Below are 18,051 nucleotides of genomic sequence, written 5' to 3' on the forward strand. Positions count from 1 at the left end.
GTCTCACCTCGTGGAGTTGCAATGATCATGAGAACGGTGAGGAATCAGCCCAGAACTACACGGGAGGATCTTGTCAATGATCTTAAGGCAGCTGGGACCATAGTCACCAAGAAAACAATTGTTAACACACAATTGTTAACACGTGAAGGACTGAAATCCTGCAGCGCCCGCAAGGTCCCCCTGCTCAAGAAAGCACATATACATGCCCGTCTGAAGTTTGCCAATGAACATCTGAATGATTCAGAGGACAACTGGGTGAAAGTGTTGTGGTCAGATGAGACCAAAATGGAGCTCTTTGGCATCAACTCAACTCCCGTATTTGGAGGAGGAGGAATGCTGCCTATGACCCCAAGAACACCATTCCCACCGTCAAACATGGAGGTGGAAACATTATGCTTTGGGGGTGTTTTTCTGCTAAGGGACAGGACAACTTCACCGCATCAAAGGGACGATGGACGGGACCATGTACCGTAAAATCTTGGGTGAGAACCTCCTTCCCTCAGCCAGGGCATTGAAAATGGGTCGTGGATGGGTATTCCTGTATGACAATGACCCAAAACACACGGCCAAGGCAACAAAGGAGTGGCTCAAGAAGAAGCACATTAAGGTCCTGGAGTGGCCTAGCCAGTCTCCAGACCTTAATCCCATTGAAAATCTGTGGAGGGAGCTGAAGGTTCGAGTTGCCAAACGTCAGCCTCGAAACCTTAATGACTTGGAGAAGATCTGCAAAGAGGAGTGGGACAAAATCCCTCCTGAGATGTGTGCAAACCTGGTGGCCAACTACAAGAAAAGTCTGACCTCTGTGATTGCCAACAAGGGTTTTGCCACCAAGTACTAAGTCATGTTTTGCAGAGGGGTCAAATACTTATTTCCCTCATTAAAATGCAAATCAATTTAAAAACAATTTGACATGCGTTTTTCTGCATTTTTTTGTTGTTATTCTGTCTCACTGTTCAAATAAACCTACCATTAAAATTATAGACTGATCATTTCTTTGTCAGTGGGCAAACGTACAAAATCAGCAGGGGATCAAATACTTTTTTCCCTCACTGTATGTTGATACATTGCTATGTTTTCATATACAGTATTAAGCCATTTTAGAAAAAGTCCCACTGTACCTAACATCATTACTAAACTTTAGACATGAGTTACCACAACGGGCTCAGGGATGGCTAACTCTGGAAGTTCCTTTGGTCTCTACTGAGTTATCAGCTTTTAGCGTTCTTGCGCCTTATTTCTGGAACAATCTTCACAATGTTATTACATGTGATGTTTTGGTGCCCGTAGGGTAATTCAGAAAGATGATTGAGGACCTTATTACTGATGAATGGATTTGTTTTTTATGACCATGTTTTTCTTTCTTTCTGCTTGCATTTTGTATTTATATTTTGATATGTGTATTTTCTATAGTTGCTGTAATTCAGGTCTCACCTGTAAAAGAGACTGTCACGCCGTGGCCATAGAGAGGGTTTTGTTCTCTATTTTGGTTAGGCCAGGGTGTGACTAGGGTGGGCATTCTATGTGCCCTTGTCTATGTTTTGTGTATTTCTTTGTTTTGGCCAGGTATGGTTCTCAATCAGGGACAGCTGTCTATCGTTGTCTCTGATTGGGAACCATACTTAGGTAGCATTTTCCCACAGGGTTTTTGTGGGTAGTTAATTTCTGTTTAGTGTTTGCACCTCACGGAACTGTTTCAGTATTCTCTTTGTTATTTTTGTCTTAGTGTTCAGTTATTAAAATAAGCATGAACACTTACCACGCTGCGTTTTGGTCCGATGATTCATCTTCATCAGACGACAAATATTGTTACAGAGACCTTGGTCTCAGTATGACTCTCTGATAAAATAAAGGTTAAATACATAAATAAATTACATCTGCAAGTCTTCCAACTATTGACTTTATTCACACCTGCCACCAGTTTAACGCCAAAACATTGACAACAAATACATGTTGACGTAACAAAATATAGTTCGCAATAAAGGATATTTCATGCTGAAACAATTATATTAAACACCAATGGTATTCACTAAGTTGATGGTTTATATTTAGAATGATACAGCTGTAAAATATTATCCTCTTTTTTTATTTTATCTTGTTTAATTATTTCATATATTTCGTCACACAGAGGTCCATAGATGATTAGAGACACCTGTGATAATCTGAAGTACCCAAAAAGGCCACTATGTCTTGTGATAGATTACATAAAATCCTTGAAAGATAGCAAAATACTGGTTGTTTACTGGTAGATTTAGAAGGTTTCCAGTAGTACACCCTCCCTTTGCACCCCTAGTCTGAGATTACTTTGCACATATTTCCCAAAGCTCTCTCTCTCTCTGTTGATCCTGAGTGATAGGAGGTTGTCTCAATGTAATCAAGGTACGAAATGATCGTTATTTTCAAATACAATCTTTTTTGGGGCTTACTGGTCATCAATTTGCAGTGTAAAAAATATAATTATTTTTTGTCCCCCCAACAATTTGCTCCGACAAAATCGGCCAACGGCTAGATCTAGTTGCCCAACCCCTGGCCTACAGGATTGTGTGTTTGGTGCCACCTGTGGATCACCCAGAGACACCAGCTTCTCTGATACAGCACTGACTGGTAGAGTGGATCTCTAATGGTACTTCTGAGGGAAAGAAGAGATGAGGGGAGAGGAAGGGCGAGGAAGGGAGAGGAGATGAGGGGAGTGGGGGAGAGGAGGTAGAGGGAAAAGGGTAGGAGACGATGATGAGGGGAGAGAAAAGAAGGGTTGGAGAGGAGGGGAGAGGAGGGGGGAGAGTTGAGAGGAGGGAAGAAGAGAAGAGAGCAGAAAATTGAAGAGAGGAAAGGAGGCAAGGGGAGAGCCCTGAGTGGTTAATTATAACTGAAAGCAGTGCCCTTCTTTTTATCCCACGTGTCTTTTCATCCTTCCTTTCTTCAGAGAGACAGAGAGAGAAAGTACAGAGAGAGAAAGTACAGAGAGAGAAAGTACAGAGACAGAGAGTACAGAGAGTGCCTCCGCTGGTGCTAGGACAAAAACCTCTCCCTCTACGTCAGCAAGACCAATAAGCTGATCGTAGACTACAGGAAATAGGGTGGAGGGAGGGTCAAGAGCTTCAAGTTCCTACGTGTCCACATCCAGAACAGTCATGAAGAAGGTATGGCAACCCCTCTTCTCCCTCAGGAGGCTGAAACGATTTGGCATGGCCCTTCAGATCCTTAGGAACCTTTACAACTGCACCATTGTGAGCATTAGGACTGGTTGTATCACAGTCTGGTATGGCAATTGCACGGCCCGCGACAGGAAGGCCCTACAGAGGGTGTTGCGGACGGCCCAACGAATCACTGGAGGCGAGCTCCCAGCCATCCAGGACGTACATGCCAGTCACTGTCTGAGAAAGGCCTAAATAATTGCCAAAGATTCCAGCCACCCGAGACATGGACTGTTCTCCATGCTCCTGTCCGGCAGGCGGCACCAGTGCATCAAGGCTCAGACAAAGAGTCCTAAACACCTGGCCATAAGATGTTAAATATCCAGGTTACACTTCAACACTCCATTTCCCCAGGGGGCAGTAGCAACCTTGTGCAGGTGCTGAGCCTGGTTGATAAGGACACAGGTGCTACCAATTAGAGGTCGACCGATTAATTGGAATGGCCGAATAATTAGGTCCGATTTCAAGTTTTCATAACAATCGGTAATTGGTATTTTTGGCCACCGATTTGCCGATTATTATTATTATTATTATTTTTTTTTTACAGCTTTATTTAACTAGGCAAGTCAGATTAAGAACACATTCTTATTTTCAATGACGGCCTAGAAACGGGGTTTAACTGCCTGATGATTTAACAAGCGCATTTGCGAAAAAAGCCCTGTCGTTGCACCAATGTACCTAACCATAAACATCAATACCTTTCTTTCAAATCAATACAGAAGTATATATTTTTAAACCTGCATATTTAGTTACTATTGCCTGGTAACATGAAATTGTGTCACTGCTCTTGCATTCATTGCCTGGCTCGTTGCAAACTAATTTGCCCGAATTTTACGTAATTATGACATACCATTGAAGGTTGTGCAATGTAAAAGGAATATTTAGACTTAGGGATGCCACCCGTTAGATAAAATATGGACCGGTTCCGTATTTCACTGAAAGAAAAAAGCGTTTTGTTTTCGAGATGATAGTTTCCGGATTCGACCATATTAATGACCTAAGGCTCGTATTTCTGTGTGTTTATTATATTATAATTACGTCTATGATTTGATAGAGCAGTCTGACTGAGCGGTGGTAGGCACCAGCAGGCTCGTAAGCATTCATTCAAACAGCACTTTACTGCGTTTTGCCAGCAGCTTTCGCAATGCATTGCGCTGTTTATGACTTCAAGCCTATCAACTCCCAAGATTAGGCTGGTGTAATCGATGTGAAATGGCTAGCTAGTTAGCGGGTGCGCGCTAATAGCATTTCAAACGTCACTCACTCTGAGACTTGGGAGTGGTTGTTCCCCTTGCTCTACATGGGTAACGCTGCTTCGAGGGTGGCTGTTGTCGATGTGTTCCTGGTTTGAGCCCAGGTAGGAGCGAGGAGAGGGACGGAAGCTATACTGTTACACTGGCTATACTAAAGTGCCTATAAGAACATCCAATAGTCAAAGGTATATGAAATACAAATCATATAGAGAGAAATAGTCCTATAATTCCTATAATAACTACAACCTAAAACTTCTTACCTGGGAATATTGAAGACTCATGTTAAAAGGAACCACCAGCTTTCATATGTTCCCATGTTCTGAGCAAGGCACTTAAACGTTAGCTTTCTTACATGGCACATATTGCACTTTTACTTTCTTCTCCAACACTTTGTTTTTGCATTATTTAAACCAAATTGAACATGTTTCATTATTTATTTGAGGCTAAATAGATTTTATTGATGTATTATATTAAGTTAAAATAAGTGTTCATTCTGTATTGTTGTAATTGTCATTATTACAACAAAAAAAATAATAATTGTCCGATTAATCGGTATCGTTTTTTTGGGGGGGGTCTTCCAATAATCGGTATCGGCGCTGAAAAAAAAATCATAATCGGTCGACCTCTACTATCAATTAAGGTGATGGTCAGTCAGTGTCCCAACTTGCGGAGGCTTGAGGCTGATGGTTTGTTTGGTGGCCATGAGGCTGCTGGTTTGTTTGTTGGCCATGAGGCTTTCATTTAGCTTTGAGTCTTTAGTTTGGGCATGCCTGTGGTTTTATGTTTTGTATGTTTATTTTCATCACCATCTGAACAAATAAGGTCAAGACGGAGCTGGCCCTGAACTCGGTAAGCTGCTGTCTCCTGGGCACATCCAACACAGTCCTCAAATGCTGATTTCTCCCATAAATGCACACATTCCTTCAGGTTACAGACCACGTAACTAGGCCTAGGACCCATAGACAACGCGAGTGTAACAATATCCGTAGGCTAGTTATTGGGTTCATAACAATTGGTTCAATTATTTCTTGAATGAGCAGAAATTGCGCATTGCTTATGTACAGCTTGATTAAAGCACAAGAAGCAACATATATTAACATATACAGTAATTTTAAATAAATTGTGTAACTGCAAAACTCAAGTGATTGATTGACAGTAGCTATTGAATGATACATACAATACGTGTGAAGTGTGTGTGTGCTTTCGTGCGTTTCTCTCCTACATCTAGTTCAGAGTACCATTCTACCAAATTACAACAGTCTTTTTCAGACTGTCATTAAGATATTAGAGAGGTTATTAAACAGCAGTGCAGTTACATTGCAAGTCTCCCCATATTCCTTGGCCTTATGGTCTTTTTCTAAAATCCCCGTAGTTCTCAGATGCATGATTTACAGGTTGCCCATCATATCTGCAGTAGAAACAACACAGACTGGCCACTCTCAGAACCTAGATTATGAACAACACAGTGTTAGACTGGCCACTCTCAGAACCTAGATTATGAACAACACAGTGTTAGACTGGCTACTCTCTCAGAACCTAGATTATGAACAACACAGTGTTAGACTGGCCACTCTCAGAACCTAGATTATGAACAACACAGTGTTAGACTGGCTACTCTCTCAGAACCTAGATTATGAACAACACAGTGTTAGACTGGCTACTCTCTCAGAACCTAGATTATGAACAACACAGTGTTAGACTGGCTACTCTCTCAGAACCAAGAATCAGGAACAACACACATAATCAGTCCTAGTCCTTACGATGTGGTCAGTGTAATTAGAGTAGTAGTCTCTTACCTTGGGGTGGTCAGGTTTGTGCCGTCCACCCATTTTCAGGTCCTCTCAGTAACTGACAGTCAGTCCAATCTAGACGTGTGTTAGTCCTTAGCTATAGCTACCTAGCTAGGCTAACAAGCTAATTAGCAACAACAACAAAAATCGAACAGACCGTTGTGAAGTAGTCAAGCGGTGATAAATGTGCACCAATGTCAAACAAATTGGTATGAGTATGATGTCATAGAAGAACAACTAGCTACTGCATTTTATTTGGTATCTACAAGTGGTCATTTCATTAGCTACATTGGTTATCAAGATGGCTTGTATTGATTGTAGAAGTGTGACACTCAACCCTTTTGCATGAAAACCATTATCTGTTATACATAGTAGATATTTCAGGACATTCCTAACAGAGTAATGTACATGTTTTTTTTGTACGTTCCAGTTTTGTAGAGCCGCAGTCCTCATTTGGGGTAAGCTATGATCTCCAGACATCCCAGACCGAGGACAGCCCCGCTGGTGCACCTGCCTGAACTGCCAGGAGATGGCCACTGACCTTGAGAGGAAGTGCTGCGGGTCAGAGCCCGGACAGATGTGTGAGCAGGATGGCACACACAGAACTTTTTTGCCTGGAGGAGGGGATTTTGTTCCTTGTCCGGTCTACCAGAAATTACATTTTGCCATAGGCCAACCTGCACAGATCACAAGGAGTACAGACATGCATCATAAAGACAATATGTTGTTTGGCAGTATGGAGCCCTGGGACAAGAACCAAGTGGTAATCTCTAGGCTGTAGAGATAGAGCTCTGATGTCCTCACTCCAGAAGACAGCATAGTAAATCCACTCCCAGCGCTGTCACAAGAAAACCTATAACAACATGTACAACTGTTCTTCCATTTACTGTCCAGCAGTACCACCAGAGATATCTCCAAGTTCAACTTGCTAAATACTTCAATCCAAATACATTCATGAACCTTGTAACACACAACTGCTGCCATTTCACCACTCCACTATTCTATTTATCATTACCAAGTATGTTTACATAACAGTTGAACACTCTCCACGACTACACTGTACTTTATTATTTTTAGCTATTTTTTGAATGGTCTGGGTGATTTAGTACTTTACCAGTTCAGTACTTTATCAGAATGTTTTCCTTACTCTGTGCTTTTGTTATTTTGAGGTTACAGAGACTACCTTGTATTCTTGTTTATCTCCCTAATAAACCTCTAGTTAACCGGATCTTTTTAATCGGACCGACTTGTTTTGTACTGTATTTACACCAGGGTAGTCCATCTTTTTGGATATCTACCCTCCTGTAGGTCTGCGAATTTGAAGTTAAAACTGCCAGGAGCATAGATATCCAGGAAAAAGAGAACAATTTAGTAAATAATACTAAAACCATTCCAAAAGTGCAATAATAATTTCTATTTGCTTGGTAATGAATACACAAATATTGTTTCTTACACAAATGTATTGTTTCCCACACAAACTTCCCTTATTTACAAATTATAATTTTGGTTGTAGGCACCCCTCTTTCAACAACATTTCTGAGTTCTCTGTAGGTTTTCACGCTTCCCGGGAGCCACCAAGTCTGACAATAGGGAAAGTCCTTCCACACTCAAAGGTGTGCTAACTGCTTCCTGTTTAGCGACATCTCCTTGAAGTCATAGAAGCTCAACCGTAGTTGGTGATGTCACTTCAGGGAGTCTTGGTTCATTTGATCTCAGGATCATTCTCCTTGGTAGCCCCAGTTGAGAGCCAAGTCTTCTCAACACTGTTCTCTGAAGTTCTGGGATGTAGGTGTAGTCCTTTGCCGTTTTCAATGGGAAGAAACCTTATTGTATAGTCTGAATGATAGAATAATATTTGTATTTTGTCTGTAGAATTTAATTACTATCAGTGCAGACAATATTGACAATATAACGGCGATGACATGTATTATGTCATAATATAAAAATATAACAGCGCTAACATGTGACTCACTATATATTATAATGAGTTGTACTAATGACATTTTCTTGATTGCACATCATACAAATCTTTTTCACAAACAAGAGGATGACTAACACTTGCATAACCCTTACAAAAAAACACATCAAATTTGCATATGCACTTGTCAAATCGAATTTTCACATGTGAAATAGCTGTTTTCACATGTTGAGCTTAAAAATTTGAGTTCACATGATAACAGCACTTTTTTATGTGAGAAGAAAAACTTGTTTTCACCTCAAATTGTATATGCATTCTCATGTGAAAAACTTTCATGTGAAATCTCACATTTGAATTGCAAGTTCACATGTGAAAACCATTCACATGTGTAAATAGAATTTTCAGTCACAATTTATGTTGTGGTGAAATGGGGTTATTCTCCTCACATGTGAAAAGTTGGCATTAACATGTTGCAGTAGCAATGTTTCCACATATGGAATTGTAAATTCTGTAATGCCTGAATATAAAAGTTCAAGTGTGTTAAAAATGTAGATTTCCTATTTCTGAGCCTTCCATTCAGAATGTTACTGCTGCAGGCACCCACCTCTCTTCTTCATACGTTGGTCAGTGGCCATTGGAAGAAACCCATTGAAAAGAACAGAGAAGCTAGCACTCCGTGTCTACTTACTTATATTTTTTAACATGTTAAAAGTAGCACCGTTAGAGTTCTAATTGGCGCTGTTAACTCACGTTTTAGTGCACTATTTTTTTTATCACATTGTCTGAAAGCGTTAAAAATACACTGAACACATACAATACATAATCTCTTCAGCTAAAAACAACAACGCAATGTCAAAAGAAGTTAACTTTGAGGTAATTCACTTGATTTTGCTAACCGTTACAGGCAATATTCTTGAAAACAAAAATGCTCGACTAACCGGCTACGAAAATCACTTAGTATCAAATTGGAGTGAAAATAATGTGTCCTGAAAAAACTGCAAGTGGGGTATCTCGTTTCCTCTTCAGTCTCTGCTGCTACCTTTAGTTAACCCCAGAGAGGTTAACCAGAGTCAACAAGTTTGGGAGTAAAGACCCCCTAGTGGCAACTACTCCTAGTGGTGAAAGTAAGAACTGCAATTGAAGCCAGAAAATGAATGCAGTCAAATAGGAGAATAATAATTCGGTCAAATGTTTTTTTATTTTATTCTTTATTTATGGATGCCTTGCAAAATTATAACTTTTTTTCATATTTTAGTGTTACAAATTGGGATTCAAATTTATTTAATTGTATTGTTTTGTCAACAATATTTACAAACTACTCTGAAAGTAAAATACATTTTTTCCATTTTTTAAAAGTTGAATAGAAATTAAATAACTAAAATATAGTCATTACATACGTATTCAGCCCCTTTGTTAAGGCAAGCCTACATTTTGGCTTAACAAATCGCATAAGTAAAATGGGCTCACTCTGTGTGAAATAATAGGCGTTGACATGATTTTTGAATGACTAACCTTTCCTTTGTCTCCCATACATTCAACATCTGTAAGGTGTTTGTATTTATTATGGATCCCCATTTCCTGGGGTCCAGCAAAATTAAGGCAGTTTATACAATTTTAAAAACATTACAATACATTCACAGATTTCACAACACACTGTGTGCCCTCAGACCCCTACTAGACCACTACCACATATCTACAGTACTAAATCCATGTGTATGTATAGTGTGTATGTTATCGTGTGTGTGCATGTGTGTGCCAATGTTTGTGTTGCCTCACAGTCCCCGCTGTTCCATAAAGTGTTTTTTAATCTTTTTTTAATCTAATTTTACAGCTTGCATCAGTTACTTGATGTGGAATAGAGTTCCATGTAGTCATGGCTCTATGTAGTACTGTACGCCTCCCATAGTCTGTTCTGGACTTGGGGACTGTGAAGAGACCTCTTGTGGCATGTCTTGTGGGGTATGCATGGGTGTCTGAGCTGTGTGCCAGTAGTTTAGACAGACAGCTCAGTGCATTCAACATGTCAATACCTTTCATAAATAAAAGCAGTGATGAAGTCAATCTCTCCTCCACTTTCAGCCAGGAGAGATTGACATTCATATTATTAATATTAGCTCTCTGTGTACATCCAAGGGCCAGCCGTGCTGCCCTGTTCTGAGCCAATTGCAATTTTCCTAAATCCTTTTTTGTGGCACCTGACCACACGACTGAACAGTAGTCAAGGTGCGACAAAACTGGGGCCTGTAGGACCTGCCTTGTTGATAGAGTTGGCAGAGCATCACTTTATTAGAGACAGACTTCTCCCATCTTAGCTACTACTGCATCAATATGTTTTGACCAAGACAGTTCACAATCTAGGGTTACTACAAACAGTTTAGTCATCTCAACTTGCTCAATTTCCACATTATTTATTACAAGATTTAGTTGAGGTTTAGGGTTTAGTGAGTATTTTGTTCCAAATACAGTGCTTTTAGTTTTAGAAATATTTAGGGCAAACATATTCCTTGCCACCCACTCTGAAACTAACTGCAGCTCTTTGTTGAGTGTTGCAGTCATTTCAGTCGCTGTAGTAGCAGCCGTGTATAAATCAAATCAAAGTTTATTTGTCATGTGCGCCGAATACAAAAGTGAAATGCTTACTTACAGGCTCTAACCAATAGTGCAAAAAAGGTATTAGGTGAACAATAGGTAAATAAAGAAATAAAACAACAGTGAAAAGACAGTGAAAAATAACAGCGGCAAGGCTATATACAGTAGCGAGGCTACATACAGACAGCGGTTTGTCAGGCTGATTGAGGTAGTATGTACATGTAGATATGGTTAAAGTGACTATGCATATATGATGAACAGAGAGTAGCAGTAGCGTAAAAGAGGGGTTGGCGGGTGGTGGGTGGTGGGTGGCAGGTGGCGGGACACAATGCAGATAGCCCAGTTAGCCAATGTGCGGGAGCACTGGTTGGTCAGGCCAATTGAGGCAGTATGTACATGAATGTATAGTTAAAGTGACTATGCATATATGATAAACAGAGAGTAGCAGCAGTGTAAAAGAGGGGTTGGGGGGGCACACAATGCAAATAGTCCGGGTAGCCATTTGATTACCTGTTCAGGAGTCTTATGGCTTGGGGGCAAAAACTGTTGAGAAGCCTTTTTTGTCCTCGACTTGGCACTCCGGTACCGCTTGCCATGCGATAGTAGAGAGAACAGTCTATGACTGGGGTGGCTGGGGTCTTTAACAATTTTTAGGACCTTCCTCTGACACTGCCTGGTGTAGAGGTCCTGGATGGCAGGCAATTGCCTTACCAGGCAGTGATGCAACCAGTCAAGATGCTCTCGATGTTGCAGCTGTAGAACCTTTTGAGGATCTCAGGACCCATGCCAAATCTTTTTAGTTTCCTGAGGGGGAATAGGCTTTGTCGTGCCCTCTTCACGACTGTCTTGGTGTGTTTGGACCATTCTAGTTTGTACCTGTTCTGGACATCAAGGAACTTGAAGCTCTCAACCTGCTCCACTACAGCCCCCTCGATGAGAATGGGGGTGTGCTCGGTCTTCCTTTTCCTGTAGTCCACAATCATCTCCTTAGTCTTGGTTACGTTGAGGGATAGGTTGTTATTCTGGCACCACCCGGCCAGGTCTCTGACCTCCTCCCTATAGGCTGTCTCATCGTGTAGTGTTGAGTTATCCATATACATAGACACTCTGGCTTTACTCAAAGTCAGTGGCATGTCGTTAGTAAAAATGGAAAAAGCAAGGGGCCTAAACAGCTAACTGGGGAATTCCTGATTCTTACTTATAATTGAGAGGCTTCCATTAAAGAACACCCTTTGTGTTCTGTTAGACAAGTAACTCTTTATCCACATTATAACAAGGGGTGGAAATCCATATCACATACGTTTTTTCCAGCAGCAGACTATGATCGAAAATGTCAAAATCTGCACTGAAGTCTAACAAGACAGCCCCCACAATCATTTTATCATACATTTCTTTCAGTCAATCATCAGCCATTTGTGTAAGTGCTGTGCATGTTGAGTGTCCTTCCCTATAAGGCCCCTCAGTCAGGTATTGATATTACAAGCTAGATGCAACTACAATGACCAGGGACCTTTTCAAAAGCCTCATCAAAAGGGCAGTGATTGGTACTGTAGATGGTTAACAATAACAAATCAGACATTGAATATCTCTTTAAGCATGGTCAAGTTAACTATTATGCTTTGCATTATGTATTAAACCACCCAGACACATCAAAGATAGTCGTCCTTCTGAACTGAACACGGAAAATTAATTGACTTTTTGTCCTAAACGCAAAGCCTTACAGTATGTTTAGGGCAAATCCAACACAACACATAACTGCGTAACTGCCTCCTTATTTTCAAGCATGGTGGTGGCTGCATCATGGTATGGGTATGCTTGCCATCGTGAAACGGGATGGAGCTAAGCACAGGCAAAATCCTAGAGGAAAACCTGCTTCAGTCTGCTTTACACCAGACACTGGGAGATGAACTCACCTTTCAGTAGGACAATAACCTACAACATAAGACCAAATCTACACTGGAGTTGATTACCAAGAAGACAGGAAATGTTCCTGTGTGGCCAAATTACAGTTTAGACCTAAATCTGCTTGAAAATATTTGGAAAGACTTGAAAATAGCTGTCTAGCCATGATCCCACCATCTTGACAGAGCTTGAAGAATTACGAAAATAATAATGGGCTAATATAATGGGTAATATGTATACCGCTCTTAGACACTTACCCAAGAAGAATCACAGCTGTAATCTTCTGCCAAACACGTATTGACTCAAGGAGCTGAATACTTATCAAATAACTAAAATCTAGTCGTTGTATTTATATGTCTTTAAAAAGGTACTTTTTTTTTCTACTTTGAAATTACCGAGTATTTTGTGTAGATTGTTGATTAAAATGTTATCCATTTTAATCCCACTTTGTAACAATACAATGTGAAGAAATCCCTGGGGTATGAATACTTTTGCAAGGCATTGTAAGACAAAAGAAACATGACAGTGTGTGACTGATGAATCAGAGCAGGAAATGAAGAAATGTATTCAAATGCTGGAAGTCAATTCTAGAATTGAATAAATAACTATGCAAATGGCAATCATAGGTCGATAACCAGAGTAAGAGGTTACAAAAATAGGATTTTGATTCCTATGCAATGTTCTACAAATAGTTCATTTAGTCTTTCTATTATTTTTGGTTGAAGTTTGGTTGAACAGCAAAGCTGTCACGTCCTGACCAGTATAGAGGATTATTTGTATTATTTGGTCAGGGCGTGGCAGAGGTATGTTTGTTTTGTATGGTGTTTTTTTTTTGTGTATAGCTTAGAGGGGTGTGTTATTTATGTGTTCCGGGGTTTTGTGGTGTATGTTTTAGTATGAGTAGGTTCTAGGTTAAGTTTTCTATGTGCAGATTTGGTTGCTGAACTCTCAATTGGAGGCAGGTGTTTCTAGTTGCCTCTGATTGGGAGTCCTATAAGTAGGTGTGTGTTTTGTTTGTCACTTGTGGGTAGTTGTATGTTAGCACTGCTTTTGTTTAGCCTGCGACACTGGTCCTGTCGTGAGTTTTGTTTATTGTTTTTCCTCGTGTTCACATTGAAAATAAATGATGATGAACACGCAATCTGCTGCATATTGGTCCACTTTTTCCGACAGCGATTTCAACATATCTTCTGACGAAGAGGATCGTGACAAAAGCAATCTGAATGGAGTAAGCACATTAAAAACACTTAGAATGAATTTGTTGCCATCCTAGGGCCATGTACTACCCATAAAGCATATTTAGAACTGTATTAGTATTCAGAAACATCAAAAACCAACATACCATCAAAAATTCAAAAATACAGTTCTATGATATTTTGGCCACATCGCTCAGCCCTAGATACACATGGCGTTTGGGCTTGGCCGGGCCATCTTGGCCACAGTCCTGGGATATCACAGAGGCAGCAGGAGGGGAGGGTGCAGTGGGGGAAGCAGAGGGGTGTGGTGGGATCGGAGCTGTTGGAGTAGTCGCTGTTTCGGTTCCTGCTGTCCCGGTCATGGCTGCTCTGCTGCCACTGCTGCTGCTGTGGTTGTGTGAGTGGTGGTTACGGTGTCTGCGGTGATCTCTGGAGCCCAGGCTGTCCCGTCTGTAGCCCCTCTCCCCTCACTCTCACTCCGAGTGGTGCGAATAATTTGAGGAGGAGTTGGCCTCCTGGTAAGATGACCTTCTAGAGCCGATCCTACTGTCACCATACCTCACTCCTGAGTCCCTGTCCCACTCTGTCCTAGTCCTTCTCTCTGTACCGGTCTGCCAGAGGGGGCTGCTCGACCTGGAGTGAAGGGGGTTGCATCGCGTATGTGGGGTAGACCTGGGGCTCATTAGGATATAAGGAGGGGTACGTGGGCAACCCATGTGATAGCTGTCTTGAGGAGGTACATGGGGGTCCTCTGGGTAACAGGGAGCTTTACATGCCCCGGCTGAGGAAGATTCGGCAGAGGAGGAGCAGGAGGGCAACATGTCCTGGGGAGGGTCAACAACCCAGTGCTATATCCAACATGTCTGATAGAAACACAATGACAGAAAGAAAAGTCGCCACATTGATTGCAATCCTAATGAATAGAAAAATATATATCATTTTTATAATAACAATGCGTGTATAAATGCTCAGCTCTAACTGAGCTGTTATGCCATAACCTCATGTTATTTATTACATTTTTTTCTTTTAAAATAATCTTCCAAAGACAAAAAAATGTCACCCCAGCCGGGTCACCCCCAAGACTGATCTGGCAATAACGTACTAGCCCGATTCCTGTGAGAACGAGGAGTTTAGGGTATTCCTCTTCCCTGGGAGGAAGCAGAGGAGACTGGGGTGTAGGGATATTGAGTAGAATAATTGTTCATGTCTCCATAAAACACCTCTATGCTTCAATATCAATCACAAGTTTTTTCCCTACACTCACAAAATCAAAGTTAGCTAGCTTGCAACAACTAACCCCTAAACTCTTGCTTAACACAAAGTAGCTAGCTAGCTAGCTAAAATATGTTTATTCATCTCTGGCACTTAATTCAGCTGACTAACATTAGCTAGCTAGTAAATAATTGAAATGTACAACCACCACACTAACGTAAGACCTACTGTGTAAATTGTTCCTAGACCATGGTTATTTTGAAGTCCTTCGATGTCGACTTTGTTGAAAGTCTTGTTGAAGTCTTCTCATTGAAATCACAGCTAATGTTGCGGACAGGCAGTGAGTGGATCTCTACGGAAGTGTCTACAGATCTCTCTAGCTAACTGACACTGAAATTCAAATATTCCCGCCCCAATGTAAGTGGTACTAGCTAGTTGGTTGGGTGTGTATTGACGTGACGCTATGACGTCTCCTCTTTCCAAGTGCAAGTATCATGCAGTTTAGACACCAGAAAATGTCAGTTTAAGTTAATGCACAATAATTGGGAGTGTACGATCCCAGAAATACTTGTTAATGAGTAACAGGGTGTAAAAACTGCCAGCTGGAGCCATCTGAGCGGTTGGCTTCTGAACCCTCACCAGCTAATGACCTACTGGTAGTACTTTGGTCTGACCCACTACAGGCAGTCCGGCAGAAACCAGTCAGATGTTTTCATATCCAGAGCTTTATTCTCTAGGTCACCACCACACAGTTGCACAAACCCACACACATCATTGAAGTATCTTTGTGGTTACAGTTAGAAATGGACTTGTGGTTCTGAAAGATAAGAACAGATACACAGTGTTGGAAACTAAACAATGGGAAGATCTACACAGGAAGGAATGTCCTAACATTACACCTGAACAGGGATATTCACACAGCATATCAACATGTAGATAAACATCTCACTGGAGACAGAGAACTAATTAGTCTGACAGGCTAGATATATGGCCCTCTCTCTCAGGCCTGGTGGGGATCTTATCAGATCTGCCTCTGGGGTCATAAATTATACTGCACCTGCACAAGCTCCAGTTCTGAAACTTCTAATCTAGACTGTTCTAGAGGTTTGCTTCGGCACCTGCAAATGGCAACAATAATGGCTACTATGAAAACGCTGCGGTAGCATGGGTATAGAGACTATATAAATTACTCTAGACAAATATGCATCTACTGTGCGATACTGGCACTTATGCAATGTAAACAACATGGAGTATCTGAAATATACATAAGCTGCAGGATAAGAACATGACTTTAATACAGTTACAGATGTGACAAGGTAACTTAAGGTAAATTACTTGCAGTCAATCATCATTGCGTAGCATAAAACATCCCAATAATAAACCCCACAACTCACTTTCTTGGATGCATGCACAATCTTCCTAGTAAACACAATGAAAAACCTTGGTAGCAAGCCAAAACTTGCGTCTTCTTCTTGGAACGACTTAAACACTCTGAGCTAGAGTGGGCGGGTGTAGTGTCCAAATGTGCATTCGGGCATGCTGATTGGCTGAAACTTCAGAGTTCTGATTGACAGCTGAGATGGAGAGATATCCACCCTAACGGGACTCTGGGAAAGGTCAGGTGCAAACTAATGGCCTTTTTTTACATCAGGAGTGTACGATCCCGGAAATACTTGTGCCAGTGCGTGGTCAGGAGTGTGCTCCCACTCACAATAAATTTCACTGAATGTGTACAGGTGGGAAAATACCCGGAAACACCTATTTTCATGCAGTTATCACTGGCTGTTTAACTGCACCCATACCGACCACACTGTCACGCACACACACATACGAACACAGACACACGCTCAGATACACACTCACAGACACGCTCCCAGACACACACACACACACACACACACACACACACACACACACACACACACACACACACACACACACACACACACACACACACACACACACACACACACACACACACACACACACACACACACACACACATACTCTTCTTCACCCTGCTGCTGAGCCTATTGATCTACCTCCCCAGTGTTCCTGCACACTGTTTCACATTGTTTATAAGGGTCAGTTCTTGTGTTCATTTATTAAATATTGTATTACCTTGTCTTTTTTAATTGACTATTTTGCTCTTGTCTATTTGTGTTACTTTTGCTGCCTTACATTTATTCTGCACTGTTGAGGAAGAGCTTTAAGTCAGCATTTCATTGTACCATTACACACGCTGCATTCTGTGCATGATCAACATAGTCCTTCATTATCTCTCTGCAGTTACACAGGGTTCTACTCCATGTATACTGTCTGTCTGTCTGTCTCTCTGTCTGCCTGTCTGTGTCTCTCACCCATTGCAGCTTTATCACCAACTTCTTTGCAATGAACACAATCTATTGACTTGTGCATCAATACTCTTGATGCATATCGTCTTGCATTGAACGCAATGTATGCTTTATAGTTTGTGACGCATATCACTTTGCAAAAGGTTCACTTTCTGTGGCTTATCAGTTGATACCTGCCTGGTGTGGGAAATGTATGTTTGAGTCTTTCTCAGAAGATTTTAATAGTTTGCTTCACACCATGTGAAACTCCGGTAGCCAACTTCGTTTAAAGAGGAACTTCAGCACTTTATAACCTCATATTCATTATCTTTACAAGGATACTATGTACTATTTCACTTCAAATGACAGGCATATAGAGACAGTCACGCAGACAGAGCGAGACAGACAGACAGAGACATGGAGCTGCCTGTCCTTAAGCAGTGTTAAGCCTCTGTTTGTTCCATGCTGCATGGTGTTCCACTCTAGCTGGTGTTCCATGCTGCATTGTGTTACACTCTAGCTGATGTTCCATGCTGCATGGTGTTCCACTCTAGCTGGTGTTCCATGCTGCATTGTGTTACACTCTAGCTGGTGTTCCATGCTGCATGGTGTTCCACTCTAGCTGATGTTCCATGCTGCATTGTGTTCCACTCTAGCTGGTGTTCCA

This window comes from Salmo trutta, chromosome 1 (assembly GCF_901001165.1).
Source record: "Salmo trutta chromosome 1, fSalTru1.1, whole genome shotgun sequence".
NCBI lineage: Eukaryota > Metazoa > Chordata > Actinopteri > Salmoniformes > Salmonidae > Salmo > Salmo trutta.